Genomic DNA, 14185 nt, shown 5'->3' with positions numbered 1-14185 from the left:
ATATAGAACCTACAAATTCTTGTCACAGTCTTAAAGCATCTGCAATAAAAACTTACCTTAAAATTCCTAACATTTTGCATCTAATTTCTGTGTTTAGTTCAGGGATAACTTGCACTTTTTATAAGTTTATCAATTTCAACTGACTGTTAATTGAAACATACAAAGTATTATCAAAATAGCTATCTACTGTTTAGAAGAAAAATGGTTCTTATGTAGAATATTTAGTTGTATTCAGGTAGAAATTTCAAGGCCACTGTTTACTTGTGTGTACTCTTGCTATACAAAGTCTTAGTGCAAGACCCAAAGTTGTACTTCTGTAAATTTAGAAAGAAAATCATAAGTGAAAACAATGTTGAGATTTTTTCAGACAAGGAAAGACAATTTTAACATTGATTAAAAGCCCAGACCGAGCACTTCATAAATAAATAGGCTTTTTAAAACTACATTTTAAACTGCAATAATAACCTTGGACAAGCATTTAGGAATGGTGTAGCAAGTGGCTTTTTCTTCAGCTTGGAAGCTACTGCCAACTGAGTTGTAGTAACCTCCTGAGTAAGCAGAGATATAGTAACCTAACAAGACTATATTCCTAGCCAATGCAATGTAAAGCAAAGCTAATCTTTGCAGACCACTACTTGCCTCTGTTTTACTTTGCATCACAAATGCAGTCTTACACGGGAGGCAATAAGTCCAAGCATGCTTATGAGCACTTGCTTGGCTATGGCCGTGTTCGCTTAGCGTGGGGAATGAGTATAGCTTCCCTACGATCAAATTGCCCTGTCTGCTAGGTGGGGTGCTGATGTACCTAGTAAGAAATTAAATTCCTATAAGCCATTAACAAAGCGGTTGCTTTGGCCTGATCTGGTTTTGGTGTGTGGGGAGTACAGATCATGATTGCCATATCTTTCTCTCACTTGTTTGGATAAGGTATAGAAACTCCATAACAGGATCTATTTTATGTTAAGACAATTCCAACCTAAATCTGTCTGAGCAGGGCATTCTTTCAGAGGTTTTTTAAATCTCTTCATTAAAATTGAGCTTTGTTAAGTTTCCTTTCCCACAATTGAGGCTATGGCAGGGTGGAAGACAAGGAAAGAAGAGGATGAAGGGATTAAACCAAGCTCTGCATGAGATGGAGCAAGGTAGCCACAAGGATGAGAGCAGCCCTTAGACTGTCTGTGCTGGAGGGGATTCCTCCAGCTGACTATGATAATCACTTATCAAAAATAGGTGTCGAGGAGGAAATTTGGACCGTGACTCCCGATTGTCTAATGCCTAGCAGTGTGACACAAAGACTGCACTGTATTACCAGTTATAATGCAATGACAATATACAGATACATTTTGAATCTCAATATGTGAAATACTTGTTTAGCTATTTGGAAAGCTGCTAGGCATTATGGCAGCAGCAGAAGCCATCTCAAAACCATTTCCTGTAGTAATTTCTACTGATTTGACTGCCAGTTACTTCCAGTGATGACTCGGATGGCTTTTTTTCCCAGCTTTTTTTAGAATACATAAAAGCAAAATGTAACATAATTGCTTTGAGCACAAAAAAATTTTTTTGAGAGAAGTTATTCACATTTTGAGTAACACTCTAGTGCTGAATTCCATAGGGTTACTGACATTTGTAAATTTCCTCAAACCTGTAAGATTTTACAAGCTTGGCCGCTTCATAGCAGCTGAAATATTTTTCACAATGTCTTAAAATGCATGGTCATTAACAAGATGGAGGGAGTGTCAGATATAATTTAGTGGTTTCTGAATGTCAGATAACACCGATGCCTACAACAATACGAGTGTTCTAATTTCTATGGCATTTCAAATAAGTTAACTTTGCAAATTTATTGCAGGATGTAATGTGCAATTGTTAAAACATCATCAAACTGATTGCTTTATTTGATTTAAAATGTCATATTCAATACGGTGATTTTCACTCATTAACATTAAACTCAGGGAACCATATGTTAAAACAATCTTGTCTATTGAATGAGTACACTCAGTTAAATAATATGAGCAGAAAAAATGTGAGACTTCCTACTAAACATTTTTATCTCCATTCTTAAAATCCTCTAAAATTCATTAGGACAAACCTAATCCTGCAAATGGTAAATCATTCTATTTATAGATTGCATGGCATTTTGATATTAAAATGCATAAAATCTGCCAATAGTTTAGAAATGAGGCATCAGCAAAGAGGATTATTGGTCTACCTAAATAATAATACAACCATTAAGAGGATAACATTTTCCAATTGCAATTACATGCCTTAATTTTAAAGAAGCTATCATTTACAATAATTTGGCAGATTCAGTCCATATTTCTTTCACAAATTTATTTCTTCATTATGCCTCAAAACAAATTTATGATGCATTTATGTTGGTGAAGATAATTTGCTTAGTTTATTGTGAATGGAAATCAGTAATTACATACAATCTCATTTTCTACAGACATAAAGTTAATTCATGGTAGTAATTTTACACAGAATATTAGCCTGTGTTACTTACGATGAGAATGTTACTGTGGCAAATGCTCTGTTACAGTATAATTTCTTTGGACTTGGGGAAAAGGAAATACTGACCTAGTAAATAACAGTTACGTCATTGATTTTGTGATAATTTGGGGTGATTCTAAAGATTTATTAATGGTTAATGGAAAAATCCTTATCTGCCCCTAAAATCAAAACTTCTTTTGCAAGTGCAGAATGGAAGCTTATTAAAGGAAAAAGAAGTCTGGTAGTATACATAGCAAACCAGATGCTGGAAGTAGGTCTTTGAGCTGAGTGATGAAAGCAGTGGATCCAGTTCTCCAGGGAATTTGAATGGGATCTCTTGCTTTAGAGATCTAAAAACAGACAAAGCCGAGTAAGATGCCTGGAGGCAGCAATTCTGTACTAACATCCAAAACAATTCCTTGTTATGACAGGTCTTTTCAATCACATGGTGCGTGAGACTAGACGTTTTGCGACAGGTATTACAGAAATTACATTAAAAATTGAGACATCTTATTTTGCTTATATCCAGTTGGTGGGCATTTGCCTCTGAGAAGCATGTGTAGTGGTTCAGCATATGCCTAAATGTTTTGCTCTGGGCATCTGGGCTTACAGATGCTCAGTACATTCCTCTAGTTCATTGATGGAGATTGCACTTGCGAAGTATGAGAGAACAACAGATTACGGGTATTTTTCCCCCCTTAAAATGAAAATAGTGTTGAAACAAAAATTTCTGTGGGAAGAGGGACAACAGGGAAGGAATATTGGCATCTTATTTGATAGCATTGTAGAGCTGTATGCACTGCTCATCTGGCGTTTGAATGTTTTGGGGTCCAGTGATGAAACTTTCTCGTCGTCCTATGGAGTGATGTAGCTAGGATGTTGTCCACCTGCTTTTGTCTGCCATACAATGAAGCACATGTTTCACTAAGAGCTGCTGTGGGAATGATGGTTTTCCTGTTTTAGTGAGAGAATTAAAAATAAATAAGGATAGTGAGCTGTTTTGGAACTAACTGCTGTGGGGATTAGGCAATGCGAAATAGTCATCGTCTTCCAAATACGATGGTATAAGTAAAGCTTGTGTTCTCCCAACCGAACAGAAGGAACACAAATCTGCCATTAGCCTTTATATCACAGAATGTTTAAAAATGCTGTACACTATAAAATATCTGCCATCTCATTAAAAGTAAACGAGGTTTGGCAAAATCTCAGTGTTTAAGAATAAGACTATTATGAAAATGTTTATGCCGTTAAGAATGAATTAGTTGTGGAATTATTAAAGGACTCATTATTTTGAGGACTATTGTAAATATTTCTTTATGTAATCCATAAATTAATATCACATCAGGTTTATGGAAATACTTCAACATTTAGACTTAACTTATATTTAAAATGAAAACACGTTAAGCTCTAGTGGCTTTTGAAAATGTTGTTTTTTCAAGTGCAAGTACAGCTGATGTCATAATGTATTTCTTACCTAAATTAATGATATCAAAAATGACAAATTCCAGGGTCAGTTTTTTCCAAAGTGATGAGTTATTTTTATCTACTCCAATTTTTAAATATTCAGTGTAATACTTAGACTTCATTTCAGTATGTCGCACTCCCTTTGTAATTCAGGTGGGCACCTAATGAGAGAAGCACTCAAAACAGTACCATAGGAGAACTGTGGCTGAAGGGAAACTTCATTACGTAGCCTGAAGGTTGCTTCTTTTTTAAGTCAGCTATGGTCTGATGATTGTTTTATTCAGCATCAAACTTAAGGATTATGTGGAATTCCTAGGAATTTCTGGGAATTTATGATATGCATGTTAAATCTTCGAGCAGCCTTCCTTTTCTTTTCCACCTACTTAATGTGAAAGAAATGTCCATCTCATAACCAGTCTTCTGGGTGAGTAGAGTTGGACTGCACTTTCCATAGAGTAGTTGACAGTACTCCTCTTAATTAGACAGAGGAGCTGCTATCAGATAGCCACTTGTTTCTTTTCTCTCAGGGATTAATGTGTTGATGCTGTTCCTGTAACTCAAGATTTGAAGAACAAAGTCTATCCTAAATGTACGGATAACAAGACAAAAGGAGCACATCGCAACAGAATCAGTGAAAAAATAATTCATATAAATACTAGTTTATGTTGAGAGAACATTTAGGTTCAAAATTTATTTAAAAAACATGTATCTGGGGTTATTATTATACCTCTATTCTTAAGTGAACAGGAGTGGAGAAGTATATAAGGATAATTTCTGTTATCCCAGAGGTGCTCAGATCTTGTGAAAGTAGGGGATGTAATAACAAATTCATTAATATTCATAGAAATGGAAAGAGTAATTCATGGGAGTAGGAAGGGTAATTCAGAAGTATATCATAAAGATGTTAGTTTAATGGTATGTTATGCATGTACCTTAAAGAATCTTAGAGCAGATCATAAATTTAAGATGAGAAGGCAGTGAACTACCTTACCTTGCTTTGTCCCAGTTAATCAAGATTTCTTTTTGCCCCTTGTCCTTTCCCTTACCAAAAAAAGGGGGGAGGGTATTTAGGTGAAGTATGTATTTATAACTGTTGAACACCAGTTGAATTCCAGTGCAAGACCAAACCTGTGATCTGAGAAGTCAGTGAATGGTGACGAAACATTCGCAGCTGAGAGTTCACTGCTGATGTAAGTTATGGCCAGGCTGCTGCTGTACAGACCCCTAACAGGGAAGTCCGTGCATAGAAGTCAAATATATGCGTAAAGAACAGTCCTTTTCTGGAACAGAGTGTGCACAAAATGAATTCACATAGCTTTCTATGTTAGTAGGAAATAAAAGAAAAAAAGACATCTATTAAGGCGTGATAAAATCCATGAAACGTGAAAAAATACTGCTCTTTTTAAAGGAACTTGTAAGCATTTGTATGCTTTGTTTTTTGTATCAAAATGAAGTGAATTCGTTTCTGGAAGATCTGAGTTCTATTTTTAGCTTAAAAAGTGATCTGCTTTTGAAGAGAGGTAGCGTGTTTTCTCCCCCCCCCATGCATTTTTTGTGTATCGTGTATTGAAAGGTTTTAAGGCAGAGACAGTCTTATAATAGGTTCATGCTGTTCCTATCTGACTGAATCATTGATTTTGTTTGGAACTTCTAAGTGCTCCTGAAATACAAATTATTAAGAACAATCATTATATTCTGCATCTGTGCACTCTCTTCCGGTAAGTTCTTAAAAATCTTTAAATCACATACAAACATGTACACCATCTAGCACAAGGAGCCCTAATATAGGCAAAATTCTGCTGTAGCAGCAGAAATAAATATTACCAGTAACCAGCTGCTTTATAACCTTGTATTTGGGCACAGCATAAAACTGAATAAAAAAATTATACCCTTGGATCAGTTGCTGACTTTTTCTGTAAAATACTGAATTGAATTACCATCATCAGCAACAAGTCTTCAATGCATCAGGTTGTTGTCTGTGGTCTTCTGAGTCTTCTCTTTCTTCTTAGAATTTGTGACTTTGTATGGGAGGCATGAATACTCAAGGGAAAATATTTTTAAATGAGTTGTGTCCTGGATCAGTTGCCATAGAAGTTTTAAACCTGACAATTAAAATAATGAATATCTAGCTTGGTAGAATCAGAAAGTCTTCATTAAAAAAAAAAAAAAAACAAAAAAAAACAAAATAAAACCAACCCTATGTCAGAAGCTTTGTTTTGTAAGAGTGTATGTGTGTGTGGATAGAACTGTACAACAGTATACTGAGACATTTCCCAGTTTTGGATCCCTGATGAGTTCTGTATTTTGCCAATGGGAAAGAATTGCACAGTATATAATACTGTGTTTTATTTCTAGGGGAAATATAGAGGTGGCAGGTGTCAGTCTGTTTCTTAAATCTTCACAGTCAGTGACCTTTTTTTATCCTGACTTCTGTATTGTAACATATTCAGAGCTCTTAAGATGTAAGGTCATCTTTTGAAAAGAATTTTATGTGTGTATGTGTCTATGTATGCACACGCACACATGAACACACATTTTTTTTTGTTTTTTGCTAAAAGATGGTTAAAACATAATGTAAATTAGAACATCTCAAGGGGAAAATGAAAGTAACTAGAGATTGCAATGTGTCATTGTAGAGCAACATTTTTGGTCAAAGACATACTTTTCAGAATTAACTCAGAAGTGAGTATTACTTTGAGGAAAGACTACATGGAGTTTGAAATGATGCAGTAGAGCATCAAAACAGTTACAGTAATGGGTTGTGATTATATGGACTTTAACAGAGCTAGCTACTCTAATAAAGTAGATCTTTCAAATACAGTGAGAGGCTTTTTTAACAATTACAGAACAGACTTCTTATAACTGAAAAGCAGTTCAAGAGAAACAAATGAGACTTCTTCCACCTCTGCAGTGATCAAAAGATTTAACATACTGAAGTATTCATTTCACCTTTTGGAAAAAAGTGAGGAAAACTATAGAATATAGAATGATTGAAATTAAATTTTCAGGCTATTAACAACTTTAAAAATGGAATCATGACTCATTTCCTCTTGCTTCTCAATTTCAAATAAGTACTGTAATTTTTATTAAGATAGGCTTTTTTTTTTCCCTTTAGGAAATGTTTGGAATAAGCAAACTACAATTTGGCTGGGAGTCTGAATTAATGCAGCTTCTTATATCCCTATTCCTACTGTTGCTGTAAAAACAGCTGTCACCTTCTGATGTCACTCTAACTTCTCCGGACTATAAGGAACTGGAAATAAACCACTCAGCCATTACTGGGTTGATTGCAAAGTTATTGAACTAGCTGGAGTTTTCTCATCTGTTTCATTTCCTTGTTGTCTGTTGAGGTTAGTCTCATTTGTGAGCAAGTGTGCTATATTGCGGTAGCACCTAGTAATCTTAGTCGTGGATCAATGTGCTAAACAGTGAACAGTCAGGAACAAAAGGATAGGCTGTGTCCAGAGAGTTTCCAGCAAGTGCTTAAAATGCATAACTTTGCAGGTGTTAAATAGGTCTTACAGAAAATTCTACATGGCAAACCTGGATAGATTAATGGCAGAGAAATCCCTTTTGAAGACTGCTAAGTACACAGAAGCCACATCTGTCTCCAGAAGTCCATGAACCACACAAATGGTTGGAGACAGAGAGAACCTGGGAAAAACATCACATATGGTTGCCCTCTTCCTATCCTCTTTTGAGAGGCTCTAGTCTAGTTGAATCTTTGGTTTGACCTGATGTGTTATTAGTGTGCTCTTATGTTACTGTGTTTGAAAGATACTCTGTAATGAAATCATTCACAGAGGTGATGTTTTTGATGTAGTGAATCAGAGTTGCACAAAAAGGCAAAGTCATTCATGTTAGTTCGAAGAGTAGTTGTGTGCCAAAAGAACAGCTTCAGCTCCAGGTATACAGAAGTCTTGCTGCCTCTTAGTCTCTTCAGCCTTCATTAGATTATTGATTGCTCCCAACTGTTGTGAAAACAGTTTCATAGGGGAGACTCGGGCACTGTGGCATGGTAGTTTGATTACTAACATTTTATGCCTTCTAGTTGCTAGCAAAATTAGTAACCCTAACTTAGCAACTTTTTGCTATATTATTTGGGGAGGAAGGGTATCTAAGGAGAGTATGTACAGATCTTGGCCCTAGGCACATTTAACAAGGAGCCAGTGTCCAAAAAAAGTGTGAGTGTTGTTACTAGAGCCACTCGCTTGCTCTAATGTGTAATATTTAATGCAAAGCAGAGCACCTACGCACGGGGAGAACCTGACTCCCACATACTTTATTAAGATTTAGAATATTTTTGTGGGAGGCTATGAACAAACAGTTACCCATCCAGGAGGTAGATGTATGCTTGGATCTTCTGTAGCTAACAGTCACTACTGCATGACTCAACAGCAGAGGCTTAAGATACATTTGTATGGCACAGTGCATTGTCAGGTAGATACCCACGCTAGCTGTAAATGAGCTGAGGTTCCAGAGCTATTATATGCGCACTAAAGTGCTTTGCCCGAGCAAAAATGGAACTAGCTAAAGAGCAATCTCAGGTATCTCTTCAGAGTGCTGCATTAAACCGTGTCAACAAGCTCCAACTTGAGTTTATTGCTGTCAGGATTAGAAAGAGAATTTGCAGATGTCAGAGATGTAAATGTTGGACTTTGGAACTTAGGTGTCCAAATCCTGTCTTCTCACTCTAGTCCCTTGTTGAGAATGCAGGCCTGCCTGAACAGCACTGCAGAATTACTGGTACAAACCTGTAATGGGCTTTCCTGCTCTGATGGCGCCTGCAGCCTTTCTATGAGCCTGTGCAGATTGCCTGCAGGTCACAGGCAGATTTTAAAGTCTATCTGTAAAATGAAAAATAATTCTTCTAAACAAAGTAACAGGAAAAGATTTTGGTTTTCAATTTAAGGCTAAACTGTAGGCCAAAAATGCGATTGAGGTGGTAAACTCTACAGCTTCCGTATTCCAGGCTAGACATTAGTAACGAGTAAACTTTTACAGCCAAAATAACTAGAGGGTAAAAGATATTGGCCAGCTTTACGTCAGGCATCTCTTTAGGAGGTTGTGAAGTAACTGGAACAGTAACCTTAGTCTGATTGGGGGGTCTCTAAATACAGTCATAATAAAAATACTCATCAACTGATTAGGCATACTAGTTTCTAAAATTAGCAGAATGTAATCCATACTTTACTGTTTTTCTGGCCCCTGTTGCTGCAGTTTTCTCAGGTTAGTTAAGCAGCCTTGTCATGAAGACTTTAAACTTCACTACACCAGTGAAGTGTTCCAGTGAAACCTAAGTGAATCTCTTATGGCTGACACGACACTTCCTGTGTTTCTGATTTCTCCACAGCATGCAAAAATGTTTCCTAATTAGGACTCAGATTGTGAATAGGCCCTTATCCTTGAGCTTTCCACCTAGTTTGTTCTGCTGGAGAATAATAAAGGGGCACTGGTAACCAGATGTCAACGAATGACTATATAGGGCAGTATATTAAACAGCACACAGTAAAGTGCTATGTAAATACAAATGGACAGACAAGTATCAGGGAGGGTGAAAACTGTAGCTTTTGGTGCTGATGGCTATGCACCAACAAGGTAATTTTGGGAACTTCCAGGCTAGTGCATGGGGGAAGGACTGAGGGTCAGTCTGTGTTGCAGTCAGCTTTCTCACAGCCCAGACGGATACTGGGGTCTGGGACAGCCCTCTCGCACCTGCTTTCAGCACCGGATCGGCCTTGGCTAGTTGGATTATAAGTTCTTCAAAGTGGGGTTTGACTCTCAGGATGTACTTAGACATGGTACAAAGGTAGTTTCTCTTCTCACTGTGTTTCTGTGTAATGCCTGTAAACTTGTCAAGTTTTGATCTTTCTCATGACCCTTTGGATAAATCGTATCTGCAGTATATTTGACCATTTAATGATTCTCTTGGTTACATGTGACCCCTGCTTTGAAGCTGTGACCCCCTGGTGAAGCTGTCTGTCCATCTTACCCCCAGGACAGAACTAGAATGTACACTTACGTTTTATAATGTGTTTTTGTTTCAAGTCCATATGTCATTTACATAGCTGAAGTGTGTTCTTGTTAGAGTGGGCCATTATGTTATTACTCCTCTGGTGGAGTGTCCTTGTTTGGTGCTCTCCGTTGAAATGTCTGATGAGCCCTTCAGCTCATAGTCTGTGTGCCAGGCTGCATCTCTGGATTTCGTGTGATGCGTCATGCTCAAAGGAATCCAAAAGGCCTGAGGAAGCGCATTCTGACAGCATCGGTATATGAAGTCTGAAGCTCTACCTGCATTTTTGTTTTTAGGTTTCTAAACTCTGGGAGAGTAGCAAAGAATAAGAGCATGTAGCTTGTTACGGCTTGCTTCTTGATCTGTCTGGATAGAAAGAAATGGCAGAAGGACAATATGTATTTCAGTTAAGGTAGCGCAAAGTGTGGATGCTCATCTGAACTTGATTTGTGCTGCCGGAAACTCGAGACAGTCCCTTACTGCTTCACATGTGTGGAGACAGATCGTCATCTGGGAGCCTTCTGCCTGAAGATTGGGAGCCTTCAGTCTCTGGCATGTTACTAACTAATGTTACTATTTACTGTAATACACAGCCAAAGTAATCTCATAATAGTTGAATATACTACCTCTGTAAATCACAGGGTATTGATATAAAATATACAATAAACATCATCTACTCCCCTTCATTTTGCAGAAGTCTCTGGCCAACCCTGAGGCAAGTTTTTCAGTATTTTCCCTTCTCCTTATGGAGTCTCAGGTCTTTAAATACAGAGCATTTGGCCTGCTTTTGTCCATGGCAGCAACCTTTACTGAAATCTTTAGAACCTTTAATTAAAAATGTAAATAAAAAAAGATTAAAACATTGAAAATATATATTTTTTATTTTAGCCATATTCCTTATTTCTTTCAGGAGTATGACATTTTTAGAAGGGAGCATCCTGCTTGGAAGTCTTTCAGAGGATATAGCCATTCTCTTGGAAAAAGTAGAATAGTATGATGTTGAGAGTTCGGCATAGAAATTTGATGCCACTTAATTGAAGGCAAATTGAGGTAAAGAAAGATAAAGGGTTTAGGCGAAAGCTACCATTTCTTTCTCTGGTATTATTAGAAAAACACATGCTCAGCTCACAGTCTGAGACCAGGCAAACTGGTATTGTTGCTGTCCTTAATATTGGGGGCACTTTGTTAGTCTCTGTCTGCAGTAAAAGCTAAGCGAGATTGCTGCAAAATTGCAAAAAGCTGGCAAAACTGGCATTGCTAAGTAGAAGAAAAACCAAGACAGACTGGAAAAAGAAGAAAGAATTTATACAAGAAAAAGGGCATAAAGTAGAGGCTGACAGGTCTTAATACCTCACTTTTTAGATAAGAGGCATAGCCAAATCTGACAACATCAAGTAAGTTCAAAATACTTTCACATTTGGAAAAATGAAGAGTACAGTATCAGGGCTTCATGAGATAGTGCTTACCAAAGTTCACTTTTATGCTCCTTTCATTTATATATTGTACTTTCATTTATATATTGTACTTTTCAGATAAAAGATGCCTTCCAAAAGATGGAGATTTCCTTTCAGTTAGCCAATCGGAATTTATTTTGGAGATTTTTATTATGAACCTCTCTCTTAATGGAAACAAGCTGAAAGATTTTCTAAATTACAGCCTCTAATTTTAGAGTGTTTCATTTATTGTAGTTTTCCTAACACATACAACTGAATTTGCCTCAGTCCGAATGTGTTTAATTTGTATTAACTTTCATGGCAGTTTGTGTGATAGTGCAAATTAGATAATAGGACCACTTTGAAGTATAGGCCTCTACCCCGCAGCTTTGCATGCTGGGCTGCCCACTTGAGTGCGGTGAGGTCATGTACGACTTGGTGTAATTTCTTGTGATTTCTGAAGGAGTGCATGATGCAACGTGGAGGTATCCAACTGCATTGTATATGAAACTTCTTACATGAGCAGGATACTTGTAGCTGTACCTCCCTGAACAGAGAGGCATTCACAGGACAGAGAACAGTAATAGGTCCAGAAACTTGTGGCAAAGTTGCTGAGAGAGAGAAATCAAGCTGTTCATGAACTTAGAAGTTCTCATTTGTTTGATCTGAGGCTCATTTGCTAAGTGAAGTCTTAGATGCCTGTGCAGGCAAAACCATTAATATGCTCAAACCAATGGATTTTTGTGTGTGGAAAGCAGCTTCCTGAAAAAAAAAAAAAGGGGAGGGGGGCTTGTTTAAGTTTTTTTCATGTGGGAACAATTTCCCTTCATAAACCATTTTAATTTCTTCCAGTGTATTTCTGATAAAGAAAAAAAAAATTTTGGACTGGTATTACAAGAGGAGATGAGAAATTTGGGGGGGGGTTGACTTCATAATATGTGGCTTCAAAATATAAAATCTTCATTTTGTTTAGATTTCTTCACCAGTGTAAAAAGGAAATGTATATAAAATATTGTTTCCCTAAATTGCAAGCAGAAATCCAACTTAAATGCTGGAACTTCATTTACTGACAACCTTTACAGGTATGTGAATCAAAAGGCATGGTCCCTTTTCCTCCAGGGGACAAATTTCAGTGCCATCTTATGCCCTAATAGAAGCGAATTTTGCTGGCCTCAGCTCACTTCCTAGTAACTCTAGTCCATATTAGATATTAGTATAAAAAAAGAACGACAAATTGACAGCATCTGATAGTGAGAGTTCTTGGAATTGAATTAACTCCTCAGTCAGGATTGAGGTCATTGCTGGGACAATGTAGCAAAATCATTTTATTCTGTGGCCTTTCACAGTAGCAGTATCTGAAAGCCAAAAAGTCCCTGTGGTTCTTATTCAACTATGTCAGAGAATCCTAACATGTCAGAGCAGAGATGTACAATACAAAAGTTACAGAAAAAAAGTTACCCGTAATGAATATTAACTGTACAAAGGCTTGTTTTCAGAATGGCAGAAGTTTGACTTGATCTGGAAGAAGAGTTTTTGTGGTTTGGAATATTGTGGTTTGGAATATTGTGGTTTGGGACAGTGACAACACTGAAGTTCCTCTCACACTGTCATTGCTCACGGTTGCCTAGGTTGACTTGGGCCATGGGTGTTTCACTCTGCCTCCTCCTTTCCATTGGTTTTAGGCTCAGAAATACAGTGAAAAGATGTTCTTAAGGTACTGTACCGTTCAAGGCAAGGTAGGCACCTTCTCTGCTTTCAGAATGAGAAGTTGAAATGGGCAAGCCCGATTAAATATGCTAATGAACTAGCTTTGATTCTCACAGATTTTTTCTTCCTGAAACCTAGTCACATTTAACATTAGCAGCTTCATATAGTGAGAGCAACATGGACTATTACATCCTATATCCAGGCCATTGCAAGTTGTTTTACTTAAATAGCTCCCAATGATTTGTAGCTTAAGAAGACTTTTTATCTTTCAGCAATCTTGATTTAAAGCTTCCTGCCGTCATTTATGCATTGATAGCTCTAAGAGCATGTTTCAGTATTTTAAAATGCTAGATGCTGTCTGTCTTCTTTTTTGTCTAAACGTGCAACGTTTCCCCCCACCCCAAAGATACTAACTGCAAGTAGGGGAGCAACCTGCTGTGTTTAGGCGTTGTAGGTATGTTATGTACAGTTATTAAGTTATTTTTTGCTAATGAATATTTACTGTATTTTGCCAACGATTTGCTGCCTTTACTTGTATGTATAACCATTTCGAAGTCTACTTGAGGTACTCGGTGTAAAATATATGATATTATCCATAGGTACCTAAGATAGCAGAAAAACTGGCATGATTTTACATACTATCTAAAAATGAAACAGTCATTTAAAACTGTATCAAAGAGTTAAAATGACAAGTAACCTGTTGAAATTTAAAAGTTAGGTTTTCCTCTGAATTTGATAAGAAGCAGGTAGCTATCAGTGTGAAGTTCACAACATAAAATTGAATACTTTTCTCCTCTGTTGCATGTTACCAAAATGAATGTACCAAGATGAGAGATCTTGTGAATCGTTTGCCTCACAAAGAAGATCTTCTGGGAAATACCTGATTTGGAAAAACCTTGCTGATAGTGAAATACAAACCAGACAATAACGAGCTAGCGTTTCAATAACTCTGATACTGTAGTGAAACTGTTCTTGTGTAATTACCTGCTCAGTTAATTGCAGACAGCTATTTTTGATACAAACCTAAAAATTCTTTTTGTTCTCAGAACACAAAATCCCAGTCTCTGTTATTTGA

The sequence above is a fragment of the Dromaius novaehollandiae genome, chromosome 13 (assembly GCF_036370855.1).
Source record: "Dromaius novaehollandiae isolate bDroNov1 chromosome 13, bDroNov1.hap1, whole genome shotgun sequence".
Taxonomy (NCBI): Eukaryota; Metazoa; Chordata; class Aves; order Casuariiformes; family Dromaiidae; genus Dromaius; species Dromaius novaehollandiae.
Note: the sequence above shows the minus strand (reverse complement) of the source record.